The sequence below is a fragment of the Pagrus pagrus genome (genome assembly GCF_965226575.1).
Source record: "Pagrus pagrus genome assembly, chromosome: 11".
Classification (NCBI taxonomy): Eukaryota; Metazoa; Chordata; class Actinopteri; order Spariformes; family Sparidae; genus Pagrus; species Pagrus pagrus.
Genome location: NC_140195.1, coordinates 33,089,328 through 33,110,216, shown reverse-complemented (window position 1 = coordinate 33,110,216; position 20,889 = coordinate 33,089,328).

The following is a 20,889-nucleotide window of genomic DNA, read 5'->3' as shown; positions in this document are numbered from 1 at the left end:
GATTGACATGAAACTTGGTACACTTATTGCAAATGCCCTCCTGAGGATGGCTGACGAAGGTCTTACCGCTCCGACACTAGGTGGCGCTCTGGCGGCAGATTCATTTTGTTTTTGGCACTGTGCCCACACCACAATACTTATGGATATGAAATTCATTGGGGTGGTACACACTGGCCCCTGTACCTCACACACCAAAAATTACCACTAGGTGGCGCTGTTATCAAGACAAAACCGTTTTTCCCTTGACTGCCTTCACTTTTCATTACTCAACGGAAGTTGTTGCATGAACAAGCCCCGACGGCAGCATGCCCCGACACGCGTGGACTGCGAGGGCCCGTACATCACTGCTCGCAGTTTTAATTATTATTATTTTTCTTATCCCCAAATGATCGCATTTTTCACTGCCTGAACATACCCCAAAACTCGCCAAACTTGGAATATACGTCACACCTGGTGAAAAATTTTATAATCTGTCGTCGTTGTGAATTTTCGCCACTAGGTGGCGCTGTTATCAAGGAAAGTGCGTTTTGCCTTATAACTCCCACATACTTTGTCGCACATTCAAAAACCTTATATCCACGCGTTCAGTGAATCCTCCTGAATCTCTGGGTATAGGCCACGCCCATATCCGCCTACCGTTTTTTTTCGCTAGCTCGCAAAATGTCGCAAACCTACTTTTTCGAACTCCTCCCAGGCAATTTCACCAATTTGCACGAAACTTTGCACACAGCATCTGTGGACCCTCCTGACTAAAAGTTATTAAAAGAATTTTAATATTCCAAAGAATGCTCAAATTATTAAATAACAACTTCCTGCAGATTTCGCTCCAAACAGGAAGTGTTGCATATCTCCACAATGCTGTGTCCGAATGACATCAAACTCAGGATCCTACTTCCCCATGAGCCCCTAAGGCTCTGTACTGAATTTTATCTCATGACCACTAGGTGGCGCTCTTTAAATTGAAGTAATTTATATCTCCACATCCGTTTGTCTGATTGACATGAAACTTGGTACACTTATTGCAAATGCCCTCCTGAGGATGGCTGACGAAGGTCTTACCGCTCCGACACTAGGTGGCGCTCTGGCGGCAGTTTCATTTTGTTTTTGGCACTGTGCCCACACCATAATACTTATGGATATGAAATTCATTGGGGTGGTACACACTGGCCCATGTAACTCACACACCAAAAATTACCACTAGGTGGCGCTGTTATCAAGACAAAACCGTTTTTCCCTTGACTGCCTTCACTTTTCATTACTCAACGGAAGTTGTTGCATGAACAAGCCCCGACGGCAGCATGCCCCGACACGCGAGGACTGCGAGGGCCCGTACATCACTGCTCGCAGTTTTAATGATTATTATTATTATTCTTATTTTATTCCTTCTTCCAAAATGATCGCATTTTTCACTGCCTGAACATACCCCAAAACTCGCCAAACTTGGAATATAGATCACACCTGGCGAAAAATTTTATAATCTGTTGTCATTGTCAAATTTCGCCACTAGGTGGCGCTATTATGAAGGACAGTGCGTTTTGGCTAATAACTCACACATACTTTGTCGCACATTCTAAATCCTTATATCCACGCGTTCAGTGAATCCTCCTGAATCTCTGGGTATAGGCCACGCCCATATCCGCCTACCGTTTTTTTTCGCTAGCTCGCAAAATGTCGCAAACCTACTTTTTCGAACTCCTCCCAGGCAATTTCACCAATTTGCACCAAACTTTGCACACAGCATCTGTGGACCCTCCTGACAGAAAGTTATTAAAACAATTTTGATATGCCAAAAAATACTCAAGTTATTAAATTATAACTTCCTGCAGATTTCGCTCCAGACAGGAAGTGTTGCATATCTCCACGTCGGTGTGTCCGAATGACTTCAAACTCAGGATCCTACTTCCACGTGAGGCCCTAAGGCTCTGTTCAAAATTTGGGATGATGACCACCAGGTGGCGCTGTTTAAATTCAACTATTTTATATCTCAACATCTGTTATTCGGATTAACACAAAACTTTGTAGACTCATTGCCAATGCCCTCCTGAGGATACCTCACGAATGTGTTACCGATCCGACACTAGGTGGCGCTCTGGTGGCAGTTACATCTTAGATTTGGCACTGTGCCAAAACCATAACACTTATGGATATGAAACTCATTGGGGTGGTATAGACTGGCCCCTGTAACTCACACACCAAAAATGACCAGCAGGTGGCGCTGTTATGAAGACAAAGGCGTTTTTGCCTTGACTGCCTTCACTTTTGATTCCTCAACGGAAGTTGGTGCGTGAACAAGCCACAACGGCAGCATGCCCCGACAGCAGCACGCCCCGACACGCGTGGACTGCGAGGGCCCGTACATCACTGCTCGCAGTTTTAATTTTTTTTTATTTTATTTTTTCTTCTGCCAAAATGATCGCATTTTTCACTGCCTGAACATACCCCAAAACTCGCCAAACTTGGAATATACGTCACACCTGGCGAAAAATTTTATAATCTGTCGTCGTTGTGAATTTTCACCATTAGGTGGCGCTGTTATCAAGGAAAGTGCGTTTTGCCTAATAACTCCCACATACTTTGTCGCACATTCTAAATCCTTATATCCACGCGTTCAGTGAATCCTCCTGAATCTCTGGGTATAGGCCACGCCCATATCCGCCTACCGTTTTTTTTCGCTAGCTCGCAAAATGTCGCAAACCTACTTTTTCGAACTCCTCCCAGGCAGTTCGACCGATTTGCACGAAACTTTGCACACAGCATCTGTGGACCGTCCTGACAAAAAGTTATTAAAAGAATTTTGATATTCCAAAGAATACTCAAGTTATTAAATAACAATTTCCTGCAGATTTCGGTCAAAACAGGAAGTGTTGCATATCTCCACATTGGTGTGTCCGAATGACATGAAACTCAGGATAATACTTCCCCATGAGCCCCTAAGGCTCTGTGCCAAATTTTGCCCGACCACCACTAGGTGGCGCTCTTTAAATTGAAGTAATTTATATCTCCACATCCGTTTGTCTGATTGACATGAAACTTGGTACACTTATTGCAAATGCCCTCCTGAGGATGGCTGACGAAGGTCTTACCGCTCCGACACTAGGTGGCGCTCTGGCGGCAGTTTCATTTTCTTTTTGGCACTGTGCCCACACCATAATACTTATGGATATGAAATTCATTGGGGTGGTACACACTGGCCCCTGTAACTCACACACCAAAAATTACCACTAGGTGGCGCTGTTATCAAGGCAAAACCGTTTTTCCCTTGACTGCCTTCACTTTTCATTACTCAACGGAAGTTGTTGCATGAACAAGCCCCGACGGCAGCATGCCCCGACACGCGTGGACTGCGAGGGCCCGTACATCACTGCTCGCAGTTTTAATTATTATTATTATTTTTTGTCTGTCTCCGAGATCGCATATTTGGAAGCCTGAACATACCCCAAAACTCACCAAACTTGGAATATAGATCACACCTGGCGAAAAATTTTATAATCTGTTGTCGTTGTGAATTTTCACCACTAGGTGGCGCTATAATCAAGCAAAGTGCGTTTTGGCTCATAACTCCCACAAACTTTGTCGCACATTCAAAAACCTTATATCCACGCGTTCAGTGAATTGTGCTGAATCTCTTGATATAGGCCACGCCCATTTCCGGTTACCTAATTTTTTCGCTAATTCGCAAAATGTCGCAAACCTACTTTTGCTAACTCCTCACCGCCAATTTCTCCGATTTGCACCAAACTTTGCACACGGCATCTGTGGACCCTCCTGACAAAAAACATTTAAAAGAATGTTGATATTCCAAAGAATACTCAAGTTATTAAATCACAACTTCCTGCACATTTCGTACCAAACAGGAAGTGTGGCATATCTCCACATTGGTCTGTCTGAATGAAATGAAACTCAGGATACTCCTTCCACATGAGCCCCTAAGGCTCTGTGCAACATTTTGGCTGATGACCACTAGGTGGCGCTCTTTAAATTAAAGTAATTTATATCTCAACATCCGTTGGTCAGATTATCAAAACATTTGGTACACTCATTGCCACTGCCCTCCTGACGATAGCTGAAAAAGGGGTTACCGATTTGCCACTAGGTGGCGCTCTGGTGGCAGTTTAATTTTATCAAGACAAAAGCGTTTTTGATGAATAACTCCCACATGATATGTCGCACAGTCTAAAGCCTTATATCTACGTGTTCCCTGAATCTAGATGAATTGATCGATGTAGGCCACGCCCACGTTCACCCCAAATTTCCATTCGCAAAATCGCGCAAACTGAAAAACCTACTTTTTCGAACTCCTCCCAGGCAATTTCACCGATTTGCACCAAACTTTGCACACAGCATCTGTACATGCTCACGACAAAAAGTTATTAAAACAATTCTGATACTCCAATAAACACCCAAAAAATATAGAATTACAATTTCCTGCAAATTCTGTTCAAACAGACAGTCTTCCATATCTTGACCAAATGCAGTCCCATTAACACACGGACAGTTAAGACATACATACACAATAATCGGGCAATGCGGCCGGGTAACTGGCAGGCCCCGACGGCAGCACACCCCGACACGCGTGGACTGCGAGGGCCCGTTCATCACTGCTCGCAGTTTTAATTAGGGCCCGAGCAGGGAACCTGCAAGGACCCTATTGTAATTGTAATGATTATTATTAGGGCCCGAGCAGGGAACCTGCGAGGACCCTATTGTAATTGTAATGTTTATTATTATTATTATTATTATTATTATTATTAGGGCCCGAGCAGGGAACCTGCGAGGACCCTATTGTAATTGTAATGATTATTATTAGGGCCCGAGCAGGGAACCTGCAAGGACCCTATTGTAATTGTAATGATTATTATTAGGGCCCGAGCAGGGAACCTGCAAGGACCCTATTGTTTTTGTAGTGATTATTATTATTTTTTTTTTTTTTATTATTTTTAGGCCAAAATGATCGCATTTTTCACTGCCTGAACATACCCCAAAACTCACCAAACTTGGAATATACGTCACACCTGGCGAAAAATTTTATAATCTGTTGTCGTTGTGAATTTTCACCACTAGGTGGCGCTATTATCAAGGAAAGTGCGTTTCGCCTTATAACTCCCACATACTTTGTCGCACATTCAAAAACCTTATATCCACACGTTCAGTGAATCCTCCTGAATCTCTGGGTATAGGCCACGCCCATATCCGCCTACCGTTTTTTTTCGCTAGCTCGCAAAATGTCGCAAACCTACTTTTTCGAACTCCTCCCAGGCAGTTCGACCGATTTGCACGAAACTTTGCACACAGCATCTGTGGACCCTCCTGACAAAAAGTTATTAAAAGAATTTTGATATTCCAAAGAATACTCAAGTTATTAAATAACAATTTCCTGCAGATTTCGGTCAAAACAGGAAGTGTTGCATATCTCCACATTGGTGTGTCCGAATGACATGAAACTCAGGATAATACTTCCCCATGAGCCCCTAAGGCTCTGTGCCAAATTTTGGACGACCACCACTAGGTGGCGCTCTTTAAATTGAAGTAATTTATATCTCCACATCCGTTTGTCTGATTGACATGAAACTTGGTACACTTATTGCAAATGCCCTCCTGAGGATGGCTGACCAAGGTCTTACCGCTCCGACACTAGGTGGCGCTCTGGCGGCAGATTCATTTTGTTTTTGGCACTGTGCCCACACCACAATACTTATGGATATGAAATTCATTGGGGTGGTACACACTGGCCCCTGTACCTCACACACCAAAAATTACCACTAGGTGGCGCTGTTATCAAGACAAAACCGTTTTTCCCTTGACTGCCTTCACTTTTCATTACTCAACGGAAGTTGTTGCATGAACAAGCCCCGACGGCAGCATGCCCCGACACGCGTGGACTGCGAGGGCCCGTAAATCACTGCTCGCAGTTTTAATTAGGGCCCGAGCAGGAAACCTGCGAGGTCCCTATTGTAATTGTAATGTTTATTATTATTTTTATTTATCCCAAATGATCGCATTTTTCACTGCCTTAACATACCCCAAAACTCGCCAAACTTGGAATATACGTCACACCTGGCGAAAAATTTTATAATCTGTCGTCGTTGTGAATTTTCACCACTAGGTGGCGCTGTTATCAAGGAAAGTGCGTTTTGCCTAATAACTCCCACATACTTTGTCGCACATTCTAAATCCTTATATCCACGCGTTCAGTGAATCCTCCTGAATCTCTGGGTATAGGCCACGCCCATATCCGCCTACCGTTTTTTTTCGCTAGCTCGCAAAATGTCGCAAACCTACTTTTTCGAACTCCTCCCAGGCAATTTCACCGATTTGCACGAAACTTTGCACACAGCATCTGTGGACCCTCCTGACAAAAAGTTATTAAAAGAATTTTGATATACCAAAAAATACTCAACTTATTAAATTACAAATTCCTGCAGATTTCGCTCATAACAGGAAGTTTTGCATATCTCCACATTGGTGTGTCCGAATGACTTCAAACTCAGGATCCTACTTCCCTATGAGGCCCTAAGGCTCTGTTCAAAATTTTGCCCGATGACCACTAGGTGGCGCTCTTTAAATTGGAGTAATTTATATCTCCACATTGGTTTGTCGGATTAACATGAAACTTGGTACACTCATTGCCAATGCCCTCCTGAGGATAGCTGACGAAGGTCTTACCGATCCAACACTAGGTGGCGCTCTGGTGGCAGTTTCATTTTTTATTTGCCACTGTGCCCACACCATAACACTTATGGATATGAAACTCATAGGGGTGTTAGACACTGGCCCCTGCAACTCACACACCAAAAATGACGAGCAGGTGGCGCTAAATGGCTCCATAGCGCCCCCTGGAATATTTCAAAATTGAAGCCCTGCCTCCTACATGCACGTACATGAACCAAATTCGGTAGGATTATGTATCATGACCAGACGCACAAAAAACCCTCTTGGACACATACCCTCAGTCCAACAGGAAGTCCGCCATTTTCCTTCAAATTCAATCTTTTGCCATCAATCAGGAAGTCCTGATAACTTCAACATACAATTTCCCATCGGCATCAAATTGCTCACACATGTAGAGGGGCTCGCCCTGAACACGTCTCTGCATCAATACTATGTCATATCTATAGCGCCACCCACTGGACACAGGAAGTCAATGAAGATGTCACTGTTGTGTTTTGTGTGACACGAATCCCATTTAGGTAGGACATTTCCACAGGCAACGGGCAAGCACACAACTGGGCGCACAGGCCTCCGACGGCGCCACAGCCCAACGTACGTGGACTGCGAGGGCCCGTACATCACTGCTCGCAGTTTTAATTAGGGCCCGAGCAGGGAACCTGCAAGGACCCTATTGTAATTGTAATGATTATTATTATTATTTTTATTTTTATTTTTCCCAAATGATCGCATTTTTCACTGCCTGAACATACCCCAAAACTCGCCAAACTTGGAAGATATGTCACACCTGGCGAAAAATTTTATAATCTGTTGTCAGTGTTAATTTTCGCCACTAGGTGGCGCTGTTATCAAGGAAAGTGCGTTTTGCCTAATAACTCCCACATACTTTGTCGCACATTCTAAATCCTTATATCAACGCGTTCAGTGAATCCTCCTGAATCTCTGGGTATAGGCCACGCCCATATCCGCCTACCGTTTTTTTTCGCTAGCTCGCAAAATGTCGCAAACCTACTTTTTCGAACTCCTCCCAGGCAGTTCGACCGATTTGCACGAAACTTTGCACCCAGCATCTGTGGACCCTCCTGACAAAAAGTTATTAAAAGAATTTTGATATTCCAAAGAATACTCAAGTTATTAAATAACAATTTCCTGCAGATTTCGGTCAAAACAGGAAGTGTTGCATATCTCCACATTGGTGTGTCCGAATGACATGAGACTCAGGATCCTACTTCCCCATGAGCCCCTAAGGCTCTGTGCCAAATTTTGGCCGACCACCACTAGGTGGCGCTCTTTAAATTAAACTATTTTATATCTCCACATCGGTTGGTCCGATTAATGCCAAACTTGGTACACTCATTGCCAGTGCCCTCCTGAGGATAGCTGATGAAGGTCTTACCGATCCCACACTAGGTGGCGCTCTGGTGGCAGTTTCATTTTACATTTGGCACTGTGCCCACACCATAACACTTATGGATATGAAACTCATTGGGGTGGTATAGACTGGCCCCTGTAACTCACACACCAAAAATGACCAGCAGGTGGCGCTGTTATCAAGAGAAAAGCGTTTTCGGTGAATAACTCCCACATAATATGTCGCACAGTTCAAAGCCTTATATCTACGTGTTCCCTGAATCCAGATGAAGTGATTGATGTAGGCCACGCCCACGTTCACCCCAAATTTCCATTCGCAAAATCGCGCAAACTGAAAAACCTACTTTTTCGAACTCCTCCCAGGCAATTTCACCGATTTGCACCAAACTTTGCACACAGCATCTGTACATGCTCACGACAAAAAGTTATTAAAACAATTTTGATACTCCAATAAACACCCAAAATATAGAATTACAATTTCCTGCAAATTCTGTTCAAACAGACAGTCTTCCATATCTTGACCAAATGCAGTCCCATTAACACACGGACAGTTAAGACATACATACACAATAATCGGGCAATGCGGCCGGGTAACTGGCAGGCCCCGACTGCAGCACACCCCGACACGCGTGGACTGCGAGGGCCCGTTCATCACTGCTTGCAGTTTTAATTAGGGCCCGAGCAGGAAACCTGCGAGGTCCCTATTGTAATTGTAATGATTATTATTAGGGCCCGAGCAGGGAACCTGCAAGGACCCTATTGTAATTGTAATGATTATTATTATTATTTTTATTTTTATTTTTCCCAAATGATCGCATTTTTCACTGCCTGAACATACCCCAAAACTCGCCAAACTTGGAAGATATGTCACACCTGGCGAAAAATTTTATAATCTGTTGTCAGTGTTAATTTTCGCCACTAGGTGGCGCTGTTATCAAGGAAAGTGCGTTTTGCCTAATAACTCCCACATACTTTGTCGCACATTCTAAATCCTTATATCAACGCGTTCAGTGAATCCTCCTGAATCTCTGGGTATAGGCCACGCCCATATCCGCCTACCGTTTTTTTTCGCTAGCTCGCAAAATGTCGCAAACCTACTTTTTCGAACTCCTCCCAGGCAGTTCGACCGATTTGCACGAAACTTTGCACCCAGCATCTGTGGACCCTCCTGACAAAAAGTTATTAAAAGAATTTTGATATTCCAAAGAATACTCAAGTTATTAAATAACAATTTCCTGCAGATTTCGGTCAAAACAGGAAGTGTTGCATATCTCCACATTGGTGTGTCCGAATGACATGAGACTCAGGATCCTACTTCCCCATGAGCCCCTAAGGCTCTGTGCCAAATTTTGGCCGACCACCACTAGGTGGCGCTCTTTAAATTAAACTATTTTATATCTCCACATCGGTTGGTCCGATTAATGCCAAACTTGGTACACTCATTGCCAGTGCCCTCCTGAGGATAGCTGATGAAGGTCTTACCGATCCCACACTAGGTGGCGCTCTGGTGGCAGTTTCATTTTACATTTGGCACTGTGCCCACACCATAACACTTATGGATATGAAACTCATTGGGGTGGTATAGACTGGCCCCTGTAACTCACACACCAAAAATGACCAGCAGGTGGCGCTGTTATCAAGAGAAAAGCGTTTTCGGTGAATAACTCCCACATAATATGTCGCACAGTTCAAAGCCTTATATCTACGTGTTCCCTGAATCCAGATGAAGTGATTGATGTAGGCCACGCCCACGTTCACCCCAAATTTCCATTCGCAAAATCGCGCAAACTGAAAAACCTACTTTTTCGAACTCCTCCCAGGCAATTTCACCGATTTGCACCAAACTTTGCACACAGCATCTGTACATGCTCACGACAAAAAGTTATTAAAACAATTTTGATACTCCAATAAACACCCAAAATATAGAATTACAATTTCCTGCAAATTCTGTTCAAACAGACAGTCTTCCATATCTTGACCAAATGCAGTCCCATTAACACACGGACAGTTAAGACATACATACACAATAATCGGGCAATGCGGCCGGGTAACTGGCAGGCCCCGACTGCAGCACACCCCGACACGCGTGGACTGCGAGGGCCCGTTCATCACTGCTTGCAGTTTTAATTATTATTATTATTATTATTTTCCTTTGTCCCAAATGATCGCATTTTTCACTGTCTGAACATGGACGAAAACGCGATTTTATTTGGTAAATACATCAGGCCTCGCGAAAAATTTTATAATCTGTTGTCATTGTCAAATTTCGCCACTAGGTGGCGCTATTATGAAGGAAAGTGCGTTTTGGCTAATAACTCACACATACTTTGTCGCACATTCAAAAACCTTATATCCCCACCTTCAGTGAATTGTGCTGAATCTCCTGATATAGGCCACGCCCATATCCGCCTACCGTTTTTTTTCGCTAGCTCGCAAAATGTCGCAAACTTACTTTTTCGAACTCCTCCCAGGCAGTTCCACCGATTTGCACGAAACTTTGCACACAGCATCTGTGGACACTCCTGACAAAAAGTTATTAAAAGAATTTTGATATTCCAAAGAATGCTCAAGTTATTAAAAACAATTTCCTGCAGATTTCGGTCAAAACAGGAAGTCTTGCATATCTCCACATTGGTGTGTCCGAATGACATGAAACTCAGGATAATACTTCCCCATGAGCCCCTAAGGCTCTGTGCCAAATTTTGGACGACCACCACTAGGTGGCGCTCTTTAAATTGAAGTAATTTATATCTCCACATCCGTTTGTCTGATTGACATGAAACTTGGTACACTTATTGCAAATGCCCTCCTGAGGATGGCTGACGAAGGTCTTACCGCTCCAACACTAGGTGGCGCTCTGGCGGCAGTTTCATTTTGTTTTTGGCACTGTGCCCACACCATAATACTTATGGATATGAAATTCATTGGGGTGGTACACACTGGCCCCTGTAACTCACACACCAAAAATTACCACTAGGTGGCGCTGTTATCAAGACAAAACCGTTTTTCCCTTGACTGCCTTCACTTTTCATTACTCAACGGAAGTTGTTGCATGAACAAGCCCCGACAGCAGCATGCCCCGACACGCGTGGACTGCGAGGGCCCGTACATCACTGCTCGCAGTTTTAATTAGGGCCCGAGCACGCACGAATCTCGTGCGAGGCCCTATTGGATCCGCTCGGATTATTATTATTCTTCCATCCCCAAAATCGCATTTTTCACTGCCTGAACATACCCCAAAACTCACCAAACTTGGAATATAGATCAGACCTGGCGAAAAATTTTATAATCTATTGTTGTTGTGAATTTTCACCACTAGGTGGCGCTATAGTCAAGGAAAGTGCGTTTTGGCTAATAACTCCCGCATAATTTATCACACATTCAAAAACCTTATATCCCCGCCTTCAGTGAATTGTGCTGAATCTCCTGATATAGGCCACGCCCACTTCCGCCCAGCGTTTTTTTTCGCTAGCTCGCCAAATGTCGCAAACCTACTTTTTCGAACTCCTCCCAGGCATTTTCAGCGATTTGCACCAAATTTTGCACACAGCATCTGTGGACCCTCGTGACAAAAAGTTATTAAAAGAATTTTGATATACCAAAGAATACTCGAGTTATTAAATTATAACTTCCTGCAGATTTCGCTCCAGACAGGAAGTGTTGCATATCTCCACGTCGGTGTGTCCGAATGACTTCAAACTCAGGATCCTACTTCCACATGAGGCCCTAAGGCTCTGTTCAAAATTTGGGATGATGACCACCACGTGGCGCTGTTTAAATTCAACTATTTTATATCTCAACATCGGTTGGTCGGATTAACACAAAACTTGGTACAATCATTGCCAATGCCCTCCTGAGGATACCTGACGAATGTGTTACCGATCTGACACTAGGTGGCGCTCTGGACGCAGTTTCATCTTAGATTTGGCACTGTGCCAACACCATAACACTTATGGATATGAAACTCATTGGGGTGGTATAGACTGGCCCCTGTAACTCACACACCAAAAATGACCAGCAGGTGGCGCTGTTATCAAGACAAAACCGTTTTTGGCTAATAACTCCCACGTAATATGTCGCACAGTTTAAAACCCTATGTCAACGTGTTCCCTGAATCCAGATGAATTGATTGATGTAGGCCACGCCCACTTTCGCGCCAGAATTCCATTCGCAAATTCGCTAAATGCCGCTAACCTATTTTTTCGAACTCCTCCTAGGCAATTTATCCCATTTCCACAAAACTTTGCACACAGCATCTATGGACCCTCCTGACAAAAAGTTATTAAAAGAATTTTGATATACCAAAAAATACTCAAGTTATTAAATTACAAATTCCTGCAGATTTCGCTCAAAACATGAAGTTTTGCATATCTTGATGAAATACAGTCCAATTAACACTAAACTTTTTGTAATTGTGTTGGATGGCCTGATGAGGGTTTGTACAAAATTTGGTGCAAATCAACCAATAGGTGGCGCTTTTATTGCTAAATGATGAAAGAACAGCTAGTTTGAAGGATTTTTAGCTCCTCTTCTGGGTTCATAATGGGTGTGTATTGCGTGAGCTAGAGTGGGTGACATCATCGCTAGAGTGCAGAGCAGCTGCAAAAACTTTAGAAAAAACTCTCTTCCGCTTGATTTGGGTCCCACAGCTTTTACTTCACATAGACAATATATACATAGAAATGTAGGAAATCTTGTTGGCTTTCACATGATCATCTTATTTCAGATGTGCGACTTAAACTTTTGGCTGTGGAAGCCCTAGAGTGACAAGAACTCCAGCAACTCCGCCATAAGCCGCAGTGTTAACTTTGAGCCTAAATCTCTGGAGTGGAGCAGACGGTACCGGTTTTGTCTCTCGCTCTTGTGCCCTCATTTTTCACTCTACAGAAATAAAAAATACATCACATGGTTCAGCAATGTCTCCTGTTACTCACTGTATGCATATTTTGGCCATAACCATTACACTTTTTTCTAAACCTGCAGGTATTTGAGAGGTGTTGTCCCATTCATTCTTATGGGGACATTTTCAACTTTGGTTCTGCTACTGCTCCAGCATCTGTGCAGCTACAGAAACTGTTTGGCTGCCAAACTGTTCAGCTTTTTAAGCTCTTTCAGCCTATTACTTTCAGCTCTTCAACCTTTTCAACTTTTTCAAAAATTCTGCTTTATGTTCAGCTATAGAAACCATTCAACTATCAAAACATTCAGCTTCATGTTCAGCTAGAGAAACCGTTCAACTATCAAAATTTAAACTTTGCTCAAACATTTTGCCAAACAGCTATTCACAGCTGAAATGATGTTTGTCTTTAATTGTCAAAAGGAAGTATGAGCGCGCCCTTCAACAGCGCCACAGCCCAATTTACGTGGGAGTGCGAGGGCCCGTTCATCACTGCTTGCAGTTTTAATTAGGGCCCGAGCAGGGAACCTGCAAGGACCCTATTGTAATTGTAATGATTATTATTAGGGCCCGAGCACGAATCTCGTGCGAGGCCCTATTGGATCCGCTCGGATTATTATTATTCTTCCATCCCCAAAATCGCATTTTTCACTGCCTGAACATACCCCAAAACTCACCAAACTTGGAATATAGATCAGACCTGGCGAAAAATTTTATAATCTATTGTTGTTGTGAATTTTCACCACTAGGTGGCGCTATAGTCAAGGAAAGTGCGTTTTGGCTAATAACTCCCGCATAATTTATCACACATTCAAAAACCTTATATCCCCGCCTTCAGTGAATTGTGCTGAATCTCCTGATATAGGCCACGCCCACTTCCGCCCAGCGTTTTTTTTCGCTAGCTCGCCAAATGTCGCAAACCTACTTTTTCGAACTCCTCCCAGGCATTTTCAGCGATTTGCACCAAATTTTGCACACAGCATCTGTGGACCCTCGTGACAAAAAGTTATTAAAAGAATTTTGATATACCAAAGAATACTCGAGTTATTAAATTATAACTTCCTGCAGATTTCGCTCCAGAGAGGAAGTGTTGCATATCTCGACGTCGGTGTGTCCGAATGACTTCAAACTCAGGATCCTACTTCCACATGAGGCCCTAAGGCTCTGTTAAAAATTTGGGATGATGACCACCAGGTGGCGCTGTTTAAATTCAACTATTTTATATCTCAACATCGGTTGGTCGGATTAACACAAAACTTGGTACAATCATTGCCAATGCCCTCCTGAGGATACCTGACGAATGTGTTACCGATCTGACACTAGGTGGTGCTCTGGACGCAGTTTCATCTTAGATTTGGCACTGTGCCAACACCATAACACTTATGGATATGAAACTCATTGGGGTGGTATAGACTGGCCCCTGTAACTCACACACCAAAAATGACCAGCAGGTGGCGCTGTTATCAAGACAAAACCGTTTTTGGCTAATAACTCCCACATAATATGTCGCACAGTTTAAAACCCTATGTCAACGTGTTCCCTGAATCCAGATGAATTGATTGATGTAGGCCACGCCCACTTTCGCGCCAGAATTCCATTTGCAAATTCGCTAAATGCCGCTAACCTATTTTTTCGAACTCCTCCTAGGCAATTTATCCCATTTCCACAAAACTTTGCACACAGCATCTATGGACCCTCCTGACAAAACGTTATTAAAAGAATTTTGATATACCAAAAAATACTCAAGTTATTAAATTACAAATTCCTGCAGATTTCGCTCAAAACATGAAGTTTTGCATATCTTGATGAAATACAGTCCAATTAACACTAAACTTTTTGTAATTGTGTTGGATGGCCTGATGAGGGTTTGTACAAAATTTGGTGCAAATCAACCAATAGGTGGCGCTTTTATTGCTAAATGATGAAAGAACAGCTAGTTTGAAGGATTTTTAGCTCCTCTTCTGGGTTTATAATGGGTGTGTATTGCGTGAGCTAGAGTGGGTGACATCATCGCTAGAGTGGAGAGCAGCTGCAAAAACTTTAGAAAAAACTCTCTTCCGCTTGATTTGGGTCCCACAGCTTTTACTTCACATAGACAATATATACATAGAAATGTAGGAAATCTTGTTGGCTTTCATATGATCGTCTTATTTCAGATGTGCGACTTCAACTTTTGGCTGTAGAAGCCCTAGAGCGACGAGAACTCCAGCAACTCCGCCATAGAGCCGCAGTGTTAACTTTGAGCCTAAATCTCTGGAGTGGAGCAGACGGTACCGGTTTTGTCTCTCGCTCTTGTGCCCTCATTTTTCACTCTACAGAAATAAAAAACACATCACATGGTTCAGCAATGTCTCCTGTTACTCACTGTATACATATTTTGGCCATAACCATTACACTTTTTTCTAAACCTGCAGGTGTTTGGGAGGTGTTTTCCCATTCATTCTTATGGGGACATTTTCAACTTTGGTTCTGCTACTGCTCCAGCATATGTGCAGCTACAGAAACTGTTTGGCTGTCAAACTGTTCAGCTCATTAAGCTCTTTCAGCCTATTACTTTCAGCTTTTCAACCTTTTCAGCTTTTTCAAAAATTCAGCTTCATGTTCAGCTAGAGAATCTGTTCAACTATCAAAACATTCAGCTTTATGTTCAGCTATAGAAACCATTCAACTATCAAAACATTCAGCTTCATGTTCAGCTAGAGAAACCGTTCAACTATCAAAATGTTCAGCTTTTTAAGCTCTTTCAACCTATTACTTTTAAGCCTTTCTTCCTTTTCAGCTTTTGAAAAAATCTGCTTTTTCTGCAAATTCTTGACCATTCATTCTCATAGTTTTAGGCATTTTTTTATGCATTAGGCAAGCGTTTTCCAGCGCATCCAGCAGATTTTGCAAAATCACTTCTGCCGTCAGCATTCACACTGTATTTTCGCAGGAAATACAATTTTTCTAGTTTTAATTGTGTTCCATGGCCCGATGACCGTTTGTGAAAAATTTGGTGCAAAGCGGCCAATAGGGGGCGCTTTTATTGCTAAATTACGAAACAACAGCTTGACTGCCTCCACTTTTGACTCCTCAACGGAAGTTGTTGCATGAGCAAGCCCCGACAGCAGCATGCCCCGACGGCAGCATGTAGCGACAGCAGCACGCCCGGACACACGTGGACTGCGAGGGCCCGTTCATCGCTGCTTGCAGCTTTAATTAGGGCCCGAGCAGGGAACCTGCAAGGACCCTATTGTTTTTGTAGTGATTATTATTATTTTTTTTTTTATTATTTTTAGGCCAAAATGATCGCATTTTTCACTGCCTGAACATACCCCAAAACTCACCAAACTTGGAATATACGTCACACCTGGCGAAAAATTTTATAATCTGTTGTCGTTGTGAATTTTCACCACTAGGTGGCGCTATTATCAAGGAAAGTGCGTTTTACCTAATAACTCCCACATACTTTGTCGCACATTCAAAAACCTTATATCCACACGTTCAGTGAATCCTCCTGAATCTCTGGGTATAGGCCACGCCCATATCCGCCTACCGTTTTTTTTCGCTAGCTCGCAAAATGTCGCAAACCTACTTTTTCGAACTCCTCCCAGGCAATTTCACCGATTTGCACCAAACTTTGCACACAGCATCTGTGGACCCTTCTGACAAAAAGTTATTAAAAGAATTTTGATATTCCAAAGAATACTCAAGTTATTCAATTATAACTTTCTGCAGATTTCGCTCCAGACAGGAAGTGTTGCATATCTCCACATCAGTGTGTCCGAATGACTTCAAACTCAGGATCCTACTTCCACATGAGGCCCTAAGGCTCTGTTCAAAATTTGGGATGATGACCACCAGGTGGCGCTGTTTAAATTAAACTATTTTATATCTCAACATCGGTTGGTCGGATTAACACAAAACTTGGTACACTCATTGCCAATGCCCTCCTGAGGATACCTGACGAAGGTCATACCGATCCGACACTAGGTGGCGCTCTGGTGGCAGTTTCATCTTAGATTTGGCACTGTGCCAACACCATAACACTTATGGATATGAAACTCATTGGGGTGGTATAGACTGGCCCCTGTAACTCACACACCAAAAATGACGAGCAGGTGGCGCTAAATGGCTCCATAGCGCCCCCCGGAATATTTCAAAATTGAAGCCCTGCCTCCTACATGCACGTACATGAACCAAATTCGGTAGGCTTATGTATCATCACCAGACGCACAAAAAACCCTCTTGGACACATACCCTCAGTCCAACAGGAAGTCTGCCATTTTCCTTCAAATTCAATCTTTTGCCATCAAGCAGGAAGTCCTGATAACTTCAACATACAATTTCCCATTGGCATCAAATTGCTCACACATGTAGAGGGGCTCGCCCTGAACACGTCTCTGCATCAATACTGTGTCATATCTATAGCGCCACCCTCTGGACACAGGAAGTCACTGAAGATGTCACTGTTGTGATTTGTTTGACACGGACCCCATTTACATTAGGTACCACATTTCCACAGGCAACGGGCAAGCACACAACTGGGCGCACAGGCCTCCGACGGCGCCACAGCCCAACGTACGTGGACTGCGAGGGCCCGTTCATCGCTGCTTGCAGCTTTAATTATTATTATTATTTTCCTTTGTCCCAAATGATCGCATTTTTCACTGCCTGAACATGGATGAAATCGCGATTTTATTTGGTATATACATCAGGCCTCGCGAAAAATTTTATAATCTGTTGTCATTGTGAATTTTCACCACTAGGTGGCGCTATTATCAAGGAAAGTGCGTTTTGCCTAATAACTCCCACATACTTTGTCGCACATTCAAAAACCTTACATCCACGCGTTCAGTGAATTGTGCTGAATCTGCTGATATAGGCCACGCCCATATCCGCCTACCATTTTTTTTCGCTAGCTCGCAAAACGTCGCAAACCTACTTTTTCGAACTCCTCCCAGGCACTTTGACCGATTTGCACCAAACTTTGCACACAGCATCTGTGGACCGTCCTGACAAAAAGTTATTAAAAGAATTTTGATATACCAAAAAATACTCAAGTTATTAAATTACAAATTCCTGCAGATTTCCCTCAAAACAGGAAGTTTTGCATATCTCCACACTGGTGTGTCCGAATGACTTCAAACTCAGGATCCTACTTCCCCATGAGCCCCTAAGGCTCTGTGCCAAATTTTGGCCGACCACCACTAGGTGGCGCTCTTTAAATTAAACTATTTTATATCTCAACATTGGTTGGTCCGATTAATGCCAAACTTGGTACACTCATTGCCAGTGCCCTCCTGAGGATAGCTGATGAAGGTCTTACCGATCCGACTCTAGGTGGCGCTCTGGTGGCAGTTTCATTTTACATTTGGCACTGTGCCCACACCATAACACTTATGTATATGAAACTCATTGGGGTGGTATAGACTGGCCCCTGTAACTCACACACCAAAAATGACCAGCAGGTGGCGCTGTTATCAAGAGAAAAGCGTTTTCGGTGAATAACTCCCACATAATATGTCGCACAGTTCAAAGCCTTATATCTACGTGTTCCCTGAATCCAGATGAATTGATTGATGTAGGCCACGCCCACTTTCGAGGTACATTTCCATTTGCACATTCCCGAATGTCTCAAACCTACTTTTTCGAACTCCTCCCAGGCAATTTCATCGATGTGCACCAAATTTTGCACACACCATCTGTGGATGCTGACCACAAAAAGTTATTAAAAGAATTTTGATAGTCCAATAAACACCCAAAATATAGAATTACAATTTCCTGCACATTGTGGTCAAACAGTCAATCTTGCGTATATTGACGAAATACAGGCCGATTAACACAAGACTTTAACTTATTGTGTTCCATGGCCACCTGACGGTTTGTGCTAAATTTGGTGCAAATCGGCCAATAGATGGCGCTTTTATTGCTAAATGATGAAAGAACAGCTTGACTGCCTTCACTTTTCATTCCTCAACGGAAGTTGTTGCATGAAGAAGCCCCGACAGCTGCATGCCCCGACAGCAGCATGCCTCGACAGCAGCATGCCCCGACGGGAGCATACCCTGCGAGGGCCCGATCATCACTGCTTGCAGTTTTAATTATTATTCTTTTTCTTTTTCCCAAATGATCGCATTTTTCACTGCCTGAATATGGATGAAAACGCGATTTTATTTGGTAAATACATTAGGCCTGGCGAAAATTTTTATAATCTGTTGTCATTGTGAATTTTCAACACTAGGTGGCGCTATTATCAAGGAAAGTGCGTTTTGCCTAATAACTCCCACATACTTTGTCGCACAATCAAAAACCTTATATCCACACGTTCAGTGAATCCTCCTGAATCTCTGGGTATAGGCCACGCCCATATCCGCCTACCGTTTTTTTTCGCTAGCTCGCAAAATGTCGCAAACCTACTTTTTCGAACTCCTCCCAGGCAGTTTGACCGATTTGCACCAAACTTTGCACACAGCATCTGTGGACCCTTCTGACAAAAAGTTATTAAAAGAATTTTGATACTCCAAACAATAACCAAGTTATTAAATGACAACTTCCTGCAGATTTACCTCAAAACAGGAAGTGTTGCATATCTCCACATTGGTGTGTCCGAATGACTTCAAACTCAGGATCCTACTTCCCTATGAGGCCCTAAGGCTCTGTTCAAAATTTTGGCCGACGACCACTAGGTGGCGCTCTTTAAATTGGAGTAATTTATATCTCCACATTGGTTTGTCGGATTAACATGAAACTTGGTACATTCATTGCCAATGCCCTCGTGAGGATAGCTGAAAAAGGGGTTACCGATCTGCCACTAGGTGGCGCTCTGGTGGCAGTTTCATCTTAGATTTGGCACTGTGCCCACACCATAACACTTATGGATATGAAATTCATTGGGGTGTTAGAGACTGGCCCCTGTAACTCACACACCAAAAATGACGAGCAGGTGGCGCTAAATGGCTCCATAGCGCCCCCTGGAATATTTCAAAATTTAAGCCCTGCCCCCTACATGCACGTACATGAACAAAATTCGGTAGGCTTATCTATCATCACCAGCCGCACAAAAAACCCTCTAGGACACATACCCTCAGTCCAGCAGGAAGTCCGCCATTTTCCTTCAAATTCAATCCTTCGCCATCAAGCAGGAAGTCCTGATAACTTCAACATACAATTTCCCATCGCCATCAAATTGCTCACACATGTAGAGGGGCTCGCCCTCAACACGTCTCTGCATCAATACTGTGTCATATCTATAGCGCCACCCACTGGACACAGGAAGTCACTGAAGATGTCACTGTTGTGTTTTGTGTGACACGGATCCCATTTACATTAGGTACCACATTTCCACAGCCAACGGGCAAGCACACAACTGGGCGCACAGGCCTCCGACGGCGCCACAGCCCAACGTACGTGGACTGCGAGGGCCCGTTCATCACTGCTTGCAGTTTTAATTATTATTATTATTTTTATTTATCCCAAATGATCGCATTTTTCACTGCCTGAACATACCCCAAAACTCGCCAAACTTGGAATATACGTCACACCTGGCGAAAAATTTTGTAATCTGTCGTCGTTGTGAATTTTCACCATTAGGTGGCGCTGTTATCAAGGAAAGTGCGTTTTGCCTAATAACTCCCACATACTTTGTCGCACATTCTAAATCCTTATATCCACGCGTTCAGTGAATCCTCCTGAATCTCTGGGTATAGGCCACGCCCATATCCGCCTACCGTTTTTTTTCGCTAGCTCGCAAAATGTCGCAAACCTACTTTTTCGAACTCCTCCCAGGCAGTTCGATCGATTTGCACGAAACTTTGCACACAGCATCTGTGGACCCTCCTGACAAAAAGTTATTAAAAGAATTTTGATATTCCAAAGAATACTCAAGTTATTAAATAACAATTTCCTGCAGATTTCGGTCAAAACAGGAAGTGTTGCATATCTCCACATTGGTGTGTCCGAATGACATGAAACTC